We start from the raw sequence: 12,530 nt of genomic DNA, 5'->3' as shown, positions 1-12,530 counted from the left end.
AGAAGAAACATGGAAGGGCTTTTGAGGCTTGTCTGGCACCAGTTTATCGTCACTGATTTGGTGAAGACCATGGGGTAAGGTACCAGATTTAAGTTCCCTAGCAGTCCAATTGAGGCTACTTTCCCTAATGGGGTATGTCTATAGAAATAATTTCACTCTTCTATTTTATTTAGGACAAGACACTAATTTTATAAAATTTCATTTCAAATTGTAGAGAGACAAACACAACACTTGAGATAAAAGTGAACAAAGAAGCCAGAGTCTAATAGGGAAAAAGGAAACATACAGATCATAAGGAAAGAAAGTCAGGTTCCAAGAAAGGTGCTCTATTAAGAGATGGGCGAGACCAGTTGTCTAACCCAACAACCCAGTAGTAAATACAGGACTTCACAACTTAATACAATCAGGAGTTTGTTTTCAGGTCTCCGTCTGCACTGAAAAAGTAAAGGCTGGTTTTCCACTAGTTCTGAGTTCCATAGATTCATAGATGCTAGGGTCGGAAGGGACCTCAATAGATCATCGAGTCCAGCCCCCTGCATAGGCAGGAAAGAGTGCTGGGTTCATATGACCCCAGCTAGATGCTTATCTAACCTCCTCTTGAAGACCCCCAGGGTAGGGGAGAGCACCACCTCCCTTGGGAGCCCATTCCAGAGCTTGGCCGCTCTAACTGTGAAGAAGTTCTTCCTAATGTCCAATCTAAATCTGCTCTCTGCTAGCTTGTGGCCATTATTTCTTGTAACCCCCGGGGGCGCCTTGGTGAATAAAACCTCACCAATTCCCTTCTGTGCCCCCGTGATGAACTTATAGGCAGCCACAAGGTCGCCTCTCAACCTTCTCTTGCAGAGGCTGAAAAGGTCCAGGTTCTCTAGTCTCTCCTCATAGGGCTTGGCCTGCATGCCCTTAACCATACAAGTGGCCCTTCTCTGGACCCTCCCTCTCCAGGTTATCCACATCCCTCTTGAAGTGCGGAGCCCAAAATTGCATGCAGTATTCCATTGTTGAATTGCATTCTGTTGTTTTCCGCCCACATGTCCAACCTGTCCAGGTCTGCTTGTAGTTGTTCCCTGCCCTCTGGCATGTCCACTTCTCCCCACAGTTTTGTGTCATCTGCAAACTTGGACAGAGTACACTTCACTCCCTCGTCCAAGTTGCTGATGAAGATATTGAAGAGTATCGGTCCAAGGACCGAGCCCTGCGGGACCCCACTGCCCACACCCTTTCAGGTCGATACCGACCCATCCACTACGACTCTCTGGGTGCGACCCTCTAGCCAATTTGCCACCCATCAGACTGTGTAGTCCTCCAAGTCACAGCCTCTTAACTTGTTTACCAGTATGGTGTGGGATACTGTATCGAAGGCCTTCCTGAAGTCTAAGTATATGACATCAACCCCTTCTCCTGTGTCCAGGTGTTTTGTAACCTGGTCATAAAAAAAGACTAGATTAGTCAGGCATGATCTACCTGCTACGAACCCATGCTGCTTTCCCCTCAGCATAATTTGTCCTGCCGGGCTCTCGCAAATGTGAGCCTTGATAATTTTTTCAAAGACTTTGCCAAGGATGGAGGTGAGACTGCCTGGCCTATAATTGCTTGGGTCCTTCTTCCTCCCCTTCTTGAAAATGGGGATCACATTGGCCCTTTTCCAGTCCTCCGGGACCTGGCCCGTGCGCCACGACTGCTCAAATATTACTGCCACTGGTTGCGCAATGACGTCAGCCAGTGCCTTCAGAACCCTTGGATGGAGCTCATCCAGGCCTGCCGAATTAAAGGCATCCAGTTCCTCCAAGTGACCCTGCACCATCTCAGGGTCTACGCTTGGTAGTCTGGAGTCCTGCAGCTGCCTCTCTACAATCCCAGTGACAGCCTTGTCCTGCCCCTCGCTTAGTGTAACAGGGGGCCTACTCAGGGTCGATCTCCGTGGCCCGCCCCCTTGTTCTTGGGCCAACCATCTGCCTTCTCGTCCGCCACGCCTTGATGTTAATTGATTCATTAATTGATGTCAATTAAACGGGAGGCTGCCCATTTTGGTGCCCCGATGCCAGGGGGCGCTCTCTGAGGCTCCTTTCCTCCCCTATACCGCAGCCCAAGCCTCGCAGATGGCATCTTGATGTTCACATAATCACTGGCCCCCACGCTGTGTCCCAGAATCATCCTAACAGGACCCCTCCATGATCCCTCCACTCAGACGGCCTCTCCGCCTTCATTCAGGCTATCTAGCCCCACAAAACTATTTTCCCTTCTCGGGTGTGGTCCCCCCGGGATCTTCGGCTACCAACCCTGGCCCACCTCCAGGCCCGTCGGGACCCCAGGCTCTTTGGTGTCCCTCGCAGTGGGCCCCTGGCCCTTTTGACCATCCTGGTCCTGGCCCCAGCATGGGCCAGTTGAGGGTACTCTCTCATTCGGGTCAGGTCTCTAGCCCCTCGCTCTCTACCAGGGTCTGCCCTCTGGGCCCTTTACACAAACACAGGGGTTACCCACCCGGTGGTGGGGGCTAGGGGTTAAGGTGCCCCGACCCGCCTTTCAACGGTGTGGTAACTGGCCTGGCATTTCCTGGGGGTTCCCGCGCCACTGAGAGCCCCACCAGACCACCCGCTCCTGGCAGGGTGCAGTTTTAGGTCATGCCTAGGGCCAGGAGCCTCCTTACCATCCCCTCCAGCTCCTCCCTTACCTCCAGATGGTCTCAGCAGCCCTCCGGCCAGGCGATGTTATTGCCTGGCCTCCAGCAGCCAAACTGCCCTGTTTATATAGACAGCCCTTGAATCCGAAATGGCTGCCCTCATCAGGCACCTGGTGGCTGCCAGCTCCAGGCCCTTAAAGTGGCAGGCACACACAGTGCCCTGCCACACTTAAGAACACAGAGGCAAAGAGTTCGTTGAGGAGTTCAGCCTTGTCCCCCCCTGTCCGGCACCAATTGCTTCTGCCCATTTAGTAGAGGTCCTATTCCACCCTGGGCCTTCCTTTTGCTCTCTATACATCTAAAAAACAATTTTTTGTTATCCTTTACTTGGGATGCCATCCTCAGCTCCATGGTAGCTTTGGCCTGTCTAACTGCCTCCCTACACATGCGAGCAGAGGAGGTATAACTCCTCTTTGGTAATCTCTCCCCGTTTCCACTTTTTATATGCTCCCCTTTTAGTCCGCAGGCTGCCCTGGATTTCTCTGGTCAGCCAAAGAAGCCTCCTGGCCCCTTTCCCTCTTTTTTCTTGCATCGGGATTGTCTCCCTCTGTGCCCGAAGGATCATTTCCTTAAGGTACAGCCACCCTTCCTGGGCTCCCATTTCTTCAAAACTCCTACTCTGCAGTGCGTCCTTGACTAATCGCCTGAGCTCACTGAAATTAGCTTTCCTAAAGTCTAGCACTTTCACCCTACTAGTTACCTTACCCACTTGATGTCTTATGATGAATTCTGTTATTTGGTGATCACTGTCCCCCAGGTGACTACCAATCTGTAGGTCCCCTACCATATCATCCCCTGTTGCCAATACCAGGTCCAGTAAGGCATTCCCCCTAGTGGGACCGTGTACCTCCTGTATCAGGTGGAGGTCCTGTACGCAGGATAGGAACGTGCGTGAACGGTGGGACTTTGCTGTCTGTGTCTCCCGGCAGATGTCTGGGTAGTTTAGGTCCCCCATGACTACCGCCTCCTTAGTTTTTATGGTCTCAGACCTGCCTCAGGAGCCCCGAATCTAGTTCTTCCCCTTGGTGTGGGGGTCTGTAGCAGACCCCTACCACCAAATCCCTTTCTCCTTGCTCCCCATGTAACTTAACCCACAATCCTTCTACTTTCTCCTCCTTCGATTCTGTCTTGATGAGGGTCGAAGCATATTGCTCATTGACATAGAGCGCAACCCCCGCCCTTTCTTGCCCGCCCTGTCCTTTCTGTACAGCCTATAACCCTCAATATGTACCGCCCAGTTGTGGGAAGAATCCCACCAGGTTTCGGTTAGCCCTACTAAGTCGTAGGTGTTTTCTGCAAGCAGGAGTACTAGTTTATCCTGCTTGTTCCCCATGCTCCTTGCATTAGTATATAGGCACTTGAGCCCTGTGACTGGTACCTTTTTTGCCCCCCAGCTCCTATTCCCAAAGGGCCCCTTATTGCTAAGTTCAGAGTTCATCTGCTTATGGGAATCCTAGAAGAAGGTTTCAGACTGGATATATGGAAAAACTTCTTTGTGGTTCGTGTGACCAGACTCTGCAATAGAATCCCAGCAGGGGTGGTGCACACACCAGCCCTGGAGATCTTCAAAAGGAGACTGGACATACCTTGCTGGGGTTATTTGCCCCCAGCAGTCTTCCCTGCCCAGAGCAGGGGAGCTAGACCCAATGATCTCAGGAGGCCTCTTCCAGCCCTACACTTCTGTGTTCTGTATGCGAATCAGAAGTGCGCTTGATATACACCGTCAGTTCACCGATAGAGGCACAAACCATTTCAAAAGAAGAACTCATGGTCCGAAACTATTTTGCTTTACTTTTGTGGTTCATATTTTTTGTAAATAGAGATATTACTTCTAAATTAAGAGAAAGCTTCAGTGGTTACTACCTGGTACATGAAAAGACAACTCCAAAGCCCCAGAATTTAATCTAACTTTGCCTTATTATAGTGTTATTTAGCTCAGGGGGTTTTGTTTGTTTCTTGTTTTTGCAGAAACAGACAATTTTTCTCACTAAATTCCACAAGGATCTCTAAACCATCATGTTCCAGTCTGAATGCTCAGTAGGTCAAACTACTGCCAGGCACACACAGAGTTCAAGATGGTGCAACATTAAGATGCTCTCCCAGTAATGTAATCACACCTGCAGTTAACCAATGCAAATGTGCGTGAAGGCAACACCTGAATCCAAGAATTTGCACACAAGATAAAAATATTCAATGTGCAAACCATCCCAGTTTTAGTAGACCATACCTCACAGGAAGCCTCCACATTACTTATCTGTTTGTCCTAATGTTATCATACAGAGAAAACCTTGTTCACAACAGCTGAAATTTGCTCCCTTTTCACTATGGAGTTTTGAGTGTTGTGTGCTTTACTCCAAACCCAAATTTTCTCGGTAGATAAAATAAAGCTCTTCAAGCTAAATTAGTAAATCTGTGCGTATTTGTTGTTGTGGTACCTGCGCCAAAGTCTTTCTACAGCTTAAGAATTTTTAAAAATAAACTAACTTTGAAAACTACTACTAATATTATCAAATAGGATGGAAGAAAGAACTCTCAATGTAAATAAAAAAAAAGATTTACTTGGCTTAATATTTAAACGCTCTAGTTGGTAACTAGTTTTTATATCTATAGAACTATAAAGATACTAAGTTATACCAGATCTTTGTTACTTCAAATAACTGTGTATCACACACAATCTTTCCACATTTACAGTGCACCTTAACAAAACAGTCAACTTAATTAAAATCCTCCATTCAGCAGAACCAAAGAAAGCAACCCCTTGAGTTATCAGAATTAAGGTTATTTGCTGTAAAGCACTAAACAATAGATAAAAATAATCATGTCACCTGATTTAGACCTGCAAATTTAACATCTGTTTTGAACACAAGTCTTTCTCCTCCTGAAATAAAGTAATAAATAGCTACCTAGTCAAGGACAGTATACCAAGACACAGTTGTCAAGGTCTTCTTGCAGCATACAAAAATCGCTTCTGGACTAGGGCAAATTAAACTAGTCTCTGTCTCTATGCTGTAAGTACCTTTTCATGTGCACTTATTTTTTACTTCCACTCCAGGAGCTTCCAAACCTAATAATCTTTATCCACAAACAACATTTTTGCTCCTTTCTGTTACTTCTACTACTTTGGAGGGCAATGAAATAAATGATACTGCTTCAGAGAAAATCAGATGAACAGAAAAGCAGAACTTATATATTGTAAAAGTATGAAGTACAGTTTTGACGCAAAGCTATTTTGCAAGAAATAACTAGTCAAATAGCAAAAGAGACCTAACTTGATCAGAAACTCTACCACCTTAGAAAATTTACTTTGATACACTTTACTTTAATAAACAACACACTATTTCTGATGTTGTTGAAAAATGTACTTTCATTCATTACATGCAGAAGAACGTGTGCAATCTTTGGGAGGGGGCAACCCCCCCCCCCGAAATTGTACTAAGAGTAAAACATATTGTGAGCTCCATCCAACCAACTCAATACACCAAGGAGAAGGGCTTCAAAACAGGCGAGAAGGCACACAGTACTGATACATGACAAAATATACAGGCTTATGGTTATTGATGGATGTCCTTTTTCAGAGAACAAGTGCCTTTTCTCCTGTCACTGCCCACTTATTTTATAAACATTCAAATTACTGAGTAAAAATTAATTAGATCTCAAATTCTCACCAGCACAATAAGTAAATCTCAAGTCGAAAGTTCCTTTTCAAGCATTAGCTGACAGACTTCAAGATGTAGTCCCTTCAGGTTCCCAGGAATTAAAAAAACTGCATTGTATCTTTAAATCAAAAAGCTATTCTTCAATTCACAGAAATATTTTATTCTATAGCATTTCTTTCCCAGCCATTTAAAAATACATTACTCTAGCTTCCAAGGCCCCTACACACATGCATTGAGGTTGCTCTGACATGCTGTAATTACAGTGTGGAGCAGAATTGATTGAGTCTGCTGGAGCATGCTAACTACTGCGCTCCAGTGTTATGTGTATCAGCATCCCCACACTAAAAAATGGTGCGGGGTGGAGGGGGTCAACAAGCTTTAAAGTGTCCCACCCCCATTTTTCAGTGTGCGGATGCCGATACACATGGCACTCCAGGCACTTTAATTAGAGCAGCTCTTGGCGCTGCTCTAATTAAAGACCACCCCCCCACACACCCTCCCAGTTCATGTGTATAAATGCCTCCAGTTTCCCAAATGGTGGATTACGCAAGTTATTCTTAGGTCCAACTAAGAAAGTGAAGAAATTCTCTGAATAGGTACTTTTTACTCGATGGAAGTCATTGCTGTAGCTTTAACATAGATTTTATAGTATTACAAGGGAGAGGGAAGGTGATCCATGACAATCCTTATAAAAGTTGTACAAACTGGGTATGAAATTGTTTACATTTTTTTCAAAGTCCTCTTTAACTTTAAACCTCCTAAAAACTTCCCAACACTAGTCAGATGTTTTTAATCTGAAATGCTATCTAGTTAATGATTTAATCAATATATCACTTCCGATCAGAAAGGAAAATTTTCCAGCTGCTTGTCAGCATATGATCTGCTGTGGACAAGTAAATATATTTTGCTACAACTGAACTTGTTTTCCATATCAGAAGGCCAATTATGCAAGTCAACTAAGATTAAAAACACTTAGCAAAGTGTCAGGCTAATGCCAACTTGCAGATAAGGCTGCATTGCTCCCAATAAAGTCTGCAATATCTATTCTATCCAAATCAACATTGATCAAAAGTCTATTACAGCAGTCTACATCTATTAATTATTAAACCCACAACAATCGTGTAGAAACATGCAAAACTTCCCCCCCCCCCCCCACTCTTTATCAGGTTTTATTTTCCGATTTTTTTCCACTGCCTACTCATTCATAATACAACTTTCACCCAAATATATTAAAGTCCCAAGTCCTGACACATTTATATTTTTCTTTTACTGTAGCATATTACATATCTGAAAAATACCGGAGCAAAATAAAATGAAGAGAATAAGGGGTTTCTGTTTCCAGTTACTTAATATTTACCTGATCTTCCTACTATTTACTTCAAATGTTGTAAAGTCTGTGCATGGGTACTATGAGTAACTTGCAACTACTCTGTGCCCTGGTTTTTCATCTGAGAAAGATTGTTACAGCCCTCTTTTTGGTGGTGAGTAGGCAGGAAGTCTTTAAGAAAAAAACCCAAAGGGAACACATCTGACAAAACAGGTAAGAGTTACCAGTGAAATCCCAATTCCAATAAGACCGGTAAATAAAATCCAAGGGAGGTTCAAGCCTGAGAAAGTTTGTAGACACAAACTTAAGATACATTTAGTGTTTACAGAATACCAAGTGGTACAACCGTTTAAAGGTATACACATTTACCATCCTAGTATCCTCATTCAAGTCAAATTACTGAATTTCAATATTGTACAATATTGTAGAACCAGGTTGACCTGGCATCTGCCGTGGGACTTAGAAAAATTTTGCCCGGCTGTGTTGCAAGCAGTTGACCTGGGCCATAAAATAATTTGACTGCAATGAAAACAGTGTCACTACACAATATATTCCTTGGAAATTAAAGCCCAGTTAAAACCTATCAACAAAAATTTGGAAAAGACTAAAAATTAATTTTATTAAAAGACACTCAACATTTCAAAACATTTTATATGACAAGGAACAACAATCATCCCTCTACTTGCTGGGCCCATAAAATGTGTTTATGCTGACTTGGAGTAAATAAAAACTTTACTCCACAATACGCTCTACCAAAAATGTTATGAGAGAAGTGTGTACTCACTGACACTATTAAAAGCAATGATATTACATCTAAGATGGGGACATCTCAACAGGTGGTATCAGTGAAACCAGTTAGGGTAAAAAAAAACAAACAAAAAAAAAAACCCTTTAAAGTTTTTAAACCCCTACAAGCAAAAATTAAGTACCATGACAAAGTTACTGGTGCCTGTTTAAAGTCTAACCAATTAACTTCATTCCAAGTTAGATGATAGCTTAAATGTAGTATATAAAACAAAAGCGGTTCTTACTCAAGAAAATGGAAACCAGTGGATCTGGTACCAAGCTCTAACTTCTAAAACTGACTACTGTTGAAGATTGAGCCTTTCAACCCTATGTAAATGAGAGCCAAAGCACTTCAAGGTCTTTCCAAACACTAGACACTACTAATATGATCTTCCCAAGCTATTTTAGTCAGACATGGGCAGAAAAGATGCTGATTAAGATCCAGGTTTAAATATTGGAAAAGTGAATCCTCAGCAACTGAGGCAGTTTCCATATCAATCAAGACAGACAGAACAATAGTAGATCCACATTAAGATTGGAAATAGACTGAGGGCTCAGAGCCAGTGGTCTGTCTATGCTGGTCAATACACAGAAAGGCTTGTGTTAGCACCACTGAAAGAATAAATTATCGCTGCTTTTACAATAAGCTCTTCAAGAATGTAATAAAGAGTTCAGTGTGTGCTCCTCAGTCAGGAATCCAAAACTTTTCAGTTAAGGTCTGGCTTGCAGCAAAGATAACAGCTGAAAACTAACCATCTTGACCTTGACAAACTTAATCACAACTTGCCTTATGTTGCATGGTAGAAAGCAGGTGAAAGAAAAACGTAAAGGTTATTTTTTTGGTAGCAGGAGGACTTGCAGTTCTGCACCAATTAAATACTACATTTTTAAAGTAACAACAATTTAAGACAGCCATTCATTAAACTGAAGATTATTTCCTTCTGAATTCCCAGCTCTCCTAGTCTTATTATTGGGGTATTCACTTGCTTTCAAGAGATAAATTTCTAACTCTTCCCTAAATTAAGAGATTTACAGCATGAAATTAAAGATTCAGACCCTGACATTCCAACAATATTTCCTGCCAAAAATTACAAGTACCAGTACATTTTTGTAGTTTGAAAGCAAGTTTTAATGGTCGGTAAATTGTAGGCACACCAAATAACAGAGTAGGCTTAGAGCTTCAGTGTCCTGAACTTGAAAGTATGTGCTCATTTACTTATGACACATTTCAACTTGAACAGTCCTAAATCCTCCCCCCTCGCCCCCCCCCTCCCAAATAGTGTTCCTATAGTTTGCATATACATACCTGTATGGTATCTGTGCACACGGTACAACTGAAATGCAGTTGCTACATACAAGTGTAAGAGTCTGCCAAGGCCAAGCAGACTATCTTACGAAAAGCGCAACGGATTTTTTCCTGTCTGCAGACTGCAGACAGAATCTTAGCTTTTAAGCTCTCTCTAAAACTGGTTCCAAAATAAATAAAAAAGAAAGGCTACTGGCATGTGGGGGACAGAAGTGCAGGGTCAACAAGATACAAACATTCCACGAGAAAAAATCTGCTACAGAACTTTTTTTTTTTTAAATTTGACTTCATTGCAAAGTTAGTTTTGATACAACCTCAGAGGAGGATGCAATACATGATTGAGGGCAGTGGCAGGAAGCAGATTTGTGTGGACAAAGTTTAGAGTTACAATCTCTAAAGGCAAGTTCTTTATAAAGTTATTGGTTCAAAGAATTCTGATGTTCAGTTCTTGAATGATGTTGGCAGGTATGTTGCATTAATACAATTAATTGCTGACCTGTACAAACCAAAATAAGCTTCCTTGCTATTTTAAAAATGAAAACTGCGCAAAGTAACTTCCATTAGTGCATTGGTGGAGTTATAATTATTCAATTTCCTTGCCAAGGTGCTGCCTAACTGCAGCCCAGGCCAAGTTTTTGAGAAAGAAGAACCTGATGCAACACTACTGAACTTACAACTGAGTGATGCATCTGCAATAGCTTATTCCAAGCAAGTTTTAAGACAGTCACTTCAAAGCACCTATTCACAGACTTCTGTAATAAAAAAAAGTGACAAGTTGCAAGAGAAATGCTTCACTCAACTTTTTGTTATCATACTGGCAGGAAGGAACAGGAGACCTTTCAACTCAGCATTGGCTCAAATGATTATATTCTGCTACCGAACACCAAGAGATCTCAAGGAAGCATAAGGACCCCAAGGCTTGCAAACACAGAGCCCAGCAACCACCAAGCAAAGTCCTGGAAGGGACGACGGGTGCAGCTGGCCGGCTACTTTTCCACAAGGCACAAAAAAACATGTGGTGGGACTTTTGCTCTCAAAAAACATAACCCATTTTTTCCCTCGTTCTTTATGTTTATGCCATTGCCTTCTTAACTCAGGGAGCCTGCATGCCAGCCCAGAGGAATTGTGTTTGAACTGTCAAAAGGCAGTGAACAATGCCTAAAGCACGGGCAGCACCTTGAGTTTCGAGGCAGGCGCCAAAGATATTTTATTGGCTTAAAAAGCGAGAGAGCGCGCGCACGATGCTCAAGGTTTGGAAGAAATCAGGCTTCGCCACAGACTTTCTGACCGCCCTCAGGGACTCCCGCTTTACCTGGGGGTGTCGCGGGGGTCAGGAGCCGCCGCCCGCGCTGCAGCGGGCGCAGAAGGGGCCGCACACGGGCAGGGTGGAAGCCAGGCAGCCCCAGGCGACCCCGGCTCCGGCCTCTTCGCTCCACCCGCCCCCGGGGGGCGGCGGCGACCCGCCCCGAGGCGGCGGCGGGGGAGGCGCCGCGCTCCCGCTCCAGCCAAGGGGAACGAGCGGGCGGCGACGTGGCATCTGTAGCAGCGGGGCCGGGGGAAGGGGCGGGAGGGTCACCCTCTCCGGGCCGGGCCGAGCCGGGTCCCCGCGCCCCGTTCCCCCCGCCCCGCACCCACGGAGTCGCAGCCCCGCGCACGCCCCCAGCCCCAACGGCCGTCCCGGCGGACAGGGCCGCAGCGCGCTCCCCCCGGCCTCCCCTCTCCGCCCCGCACTCACCGCGCGCGCCCGGCGCCACCCGCCACCGCCGCCCGGGCGCGAGTCCGCCTCAGTATCGCTGTCGGCGCTGCCCCGCGCTGCAGACGCAGGCAAACGGCTCCGCCATGATGGAATGCGCGCACTGCGCCTGCGCACCCGGGCCGCCAGCGCCGGGAGGGGGAGGCAGGGGGAGCGCGTGCGCGACCAGCCAGGTATTGGCCGCGGCGGGAAGACAGCCCTCGTGGGGAGGGCGGGAGGAAGCGGCGCGGGTGAGACAGCAGCAGCAGGGAAATAGGCCCCGTGCCTTCGAGGCCTCTGGCACGTGCTACGTACACGTCGGGTTACAGATGCAGGCAGTCCTTGGAGTTCTGACACAATTGGTTTCTGAAAACCACGTCTTAAGTCGAAACGTTGTAACTAAGAACGGATTCTCCCATAGGAAGCCATGGGCGACATGCCCCACAGTGACCAGTGACTGGGCCGCCCCGCCGGCCAATCCCACTGACAGGGGGTCCCCCCTATGGCCGATTGTGCTGACCAGGAAGTGGCTGCAGCAGTCCCAGAAGTGGCCAAAGCGCTTCATCCAGCACCCCCACTTCCTAGACGGTGTTGGCAGGGGGGGCACCAGCACTCCTGCCTGCCCATTGCCTATGCGGGCAGTGCGGCCTGTAGGGGTGCACTGGCGCTCTCATGCACACCCTACACGTTGCCACTGTAGGAAACAATGTTGTAAATGGGGGCTTGCTTCCTGAACCAAGGCCTGATACCATATCCTTCTCGGCCTGGAGGGAGGTGGGCAGTGGGGTCCCGCAGGGTTCGGTCCTCAGACCGATATTATTCAATATCTTCATCAGCGATTTGGATGAGGGCATGGAGAGCACCCTCTCCAAGTTTGCTGATGATACCAAGTTATGGGGCAAAGTTAGTACACTGGAGGGCAGGGAACAGATTCAGGCTGACCTGGACGGGTTGGATCAATGGGCAGAGAGAAATAGGATGTAATTTTAATAAAGATAAATGTAAGGTACTCCACCTGGGAAGAAAGAACCCCCAGCACATGTATA

At 45.8% G+C, this 12,530-nt stretch overlaps 1 protein-coding gene across 6 annotated transcripts in view; it reads right to left on the bottom strand.

Annotated features, from left to right (window-relative positions):
• The window catches only part of LOC102565281 (fibronectin type-III domain-containing protein 3a), a 93,450-nt gene extending 81,838 nt beyond the window's left edge, over window positions 1–11,612 (bottom strand). For 4 of the 6 annotated variants that reach the window (XM_019487900.2, XM_059732757.1, XM_059732758.1 and 1 more), the window contains exon 1: window positions 11,488–11,612. The gene's annotated coding sequence lies outside the window, so the exon portion shown is untranslated. Of the gene's footprint in view, window positions 1–11,064; window positions 11,087–11,487 lie in introns of those variants that run through there. The other 2 variants (XM_059732760.1, XM_059732759.1) reach the window with 2 other exon arrangements.
• Between the last annotated feature and the right edge of the window lie 918 nt (window positions 11,613–12,530).

Source organism: Alligator mississippiensis, chromosome 8 (assembly GCF_030867095.1).
Source record: "Alligator mississippiensis isolate rAllMis1 chromosome 8, rAllMis1, whole genome shotgun sequence".
NCBI classification, from domain to species: domain Eukaryota; kingdom Metazoa; phylum Chordata; order Crocodylia; family Alligatoridae; genus Alligator; species Alligator mississippiensis.
The sequence above is the reverse complement of the archived record's forward strand: the minus strand, read 5'-3'. Positions and strand labels throughout refer to the sequence as shown.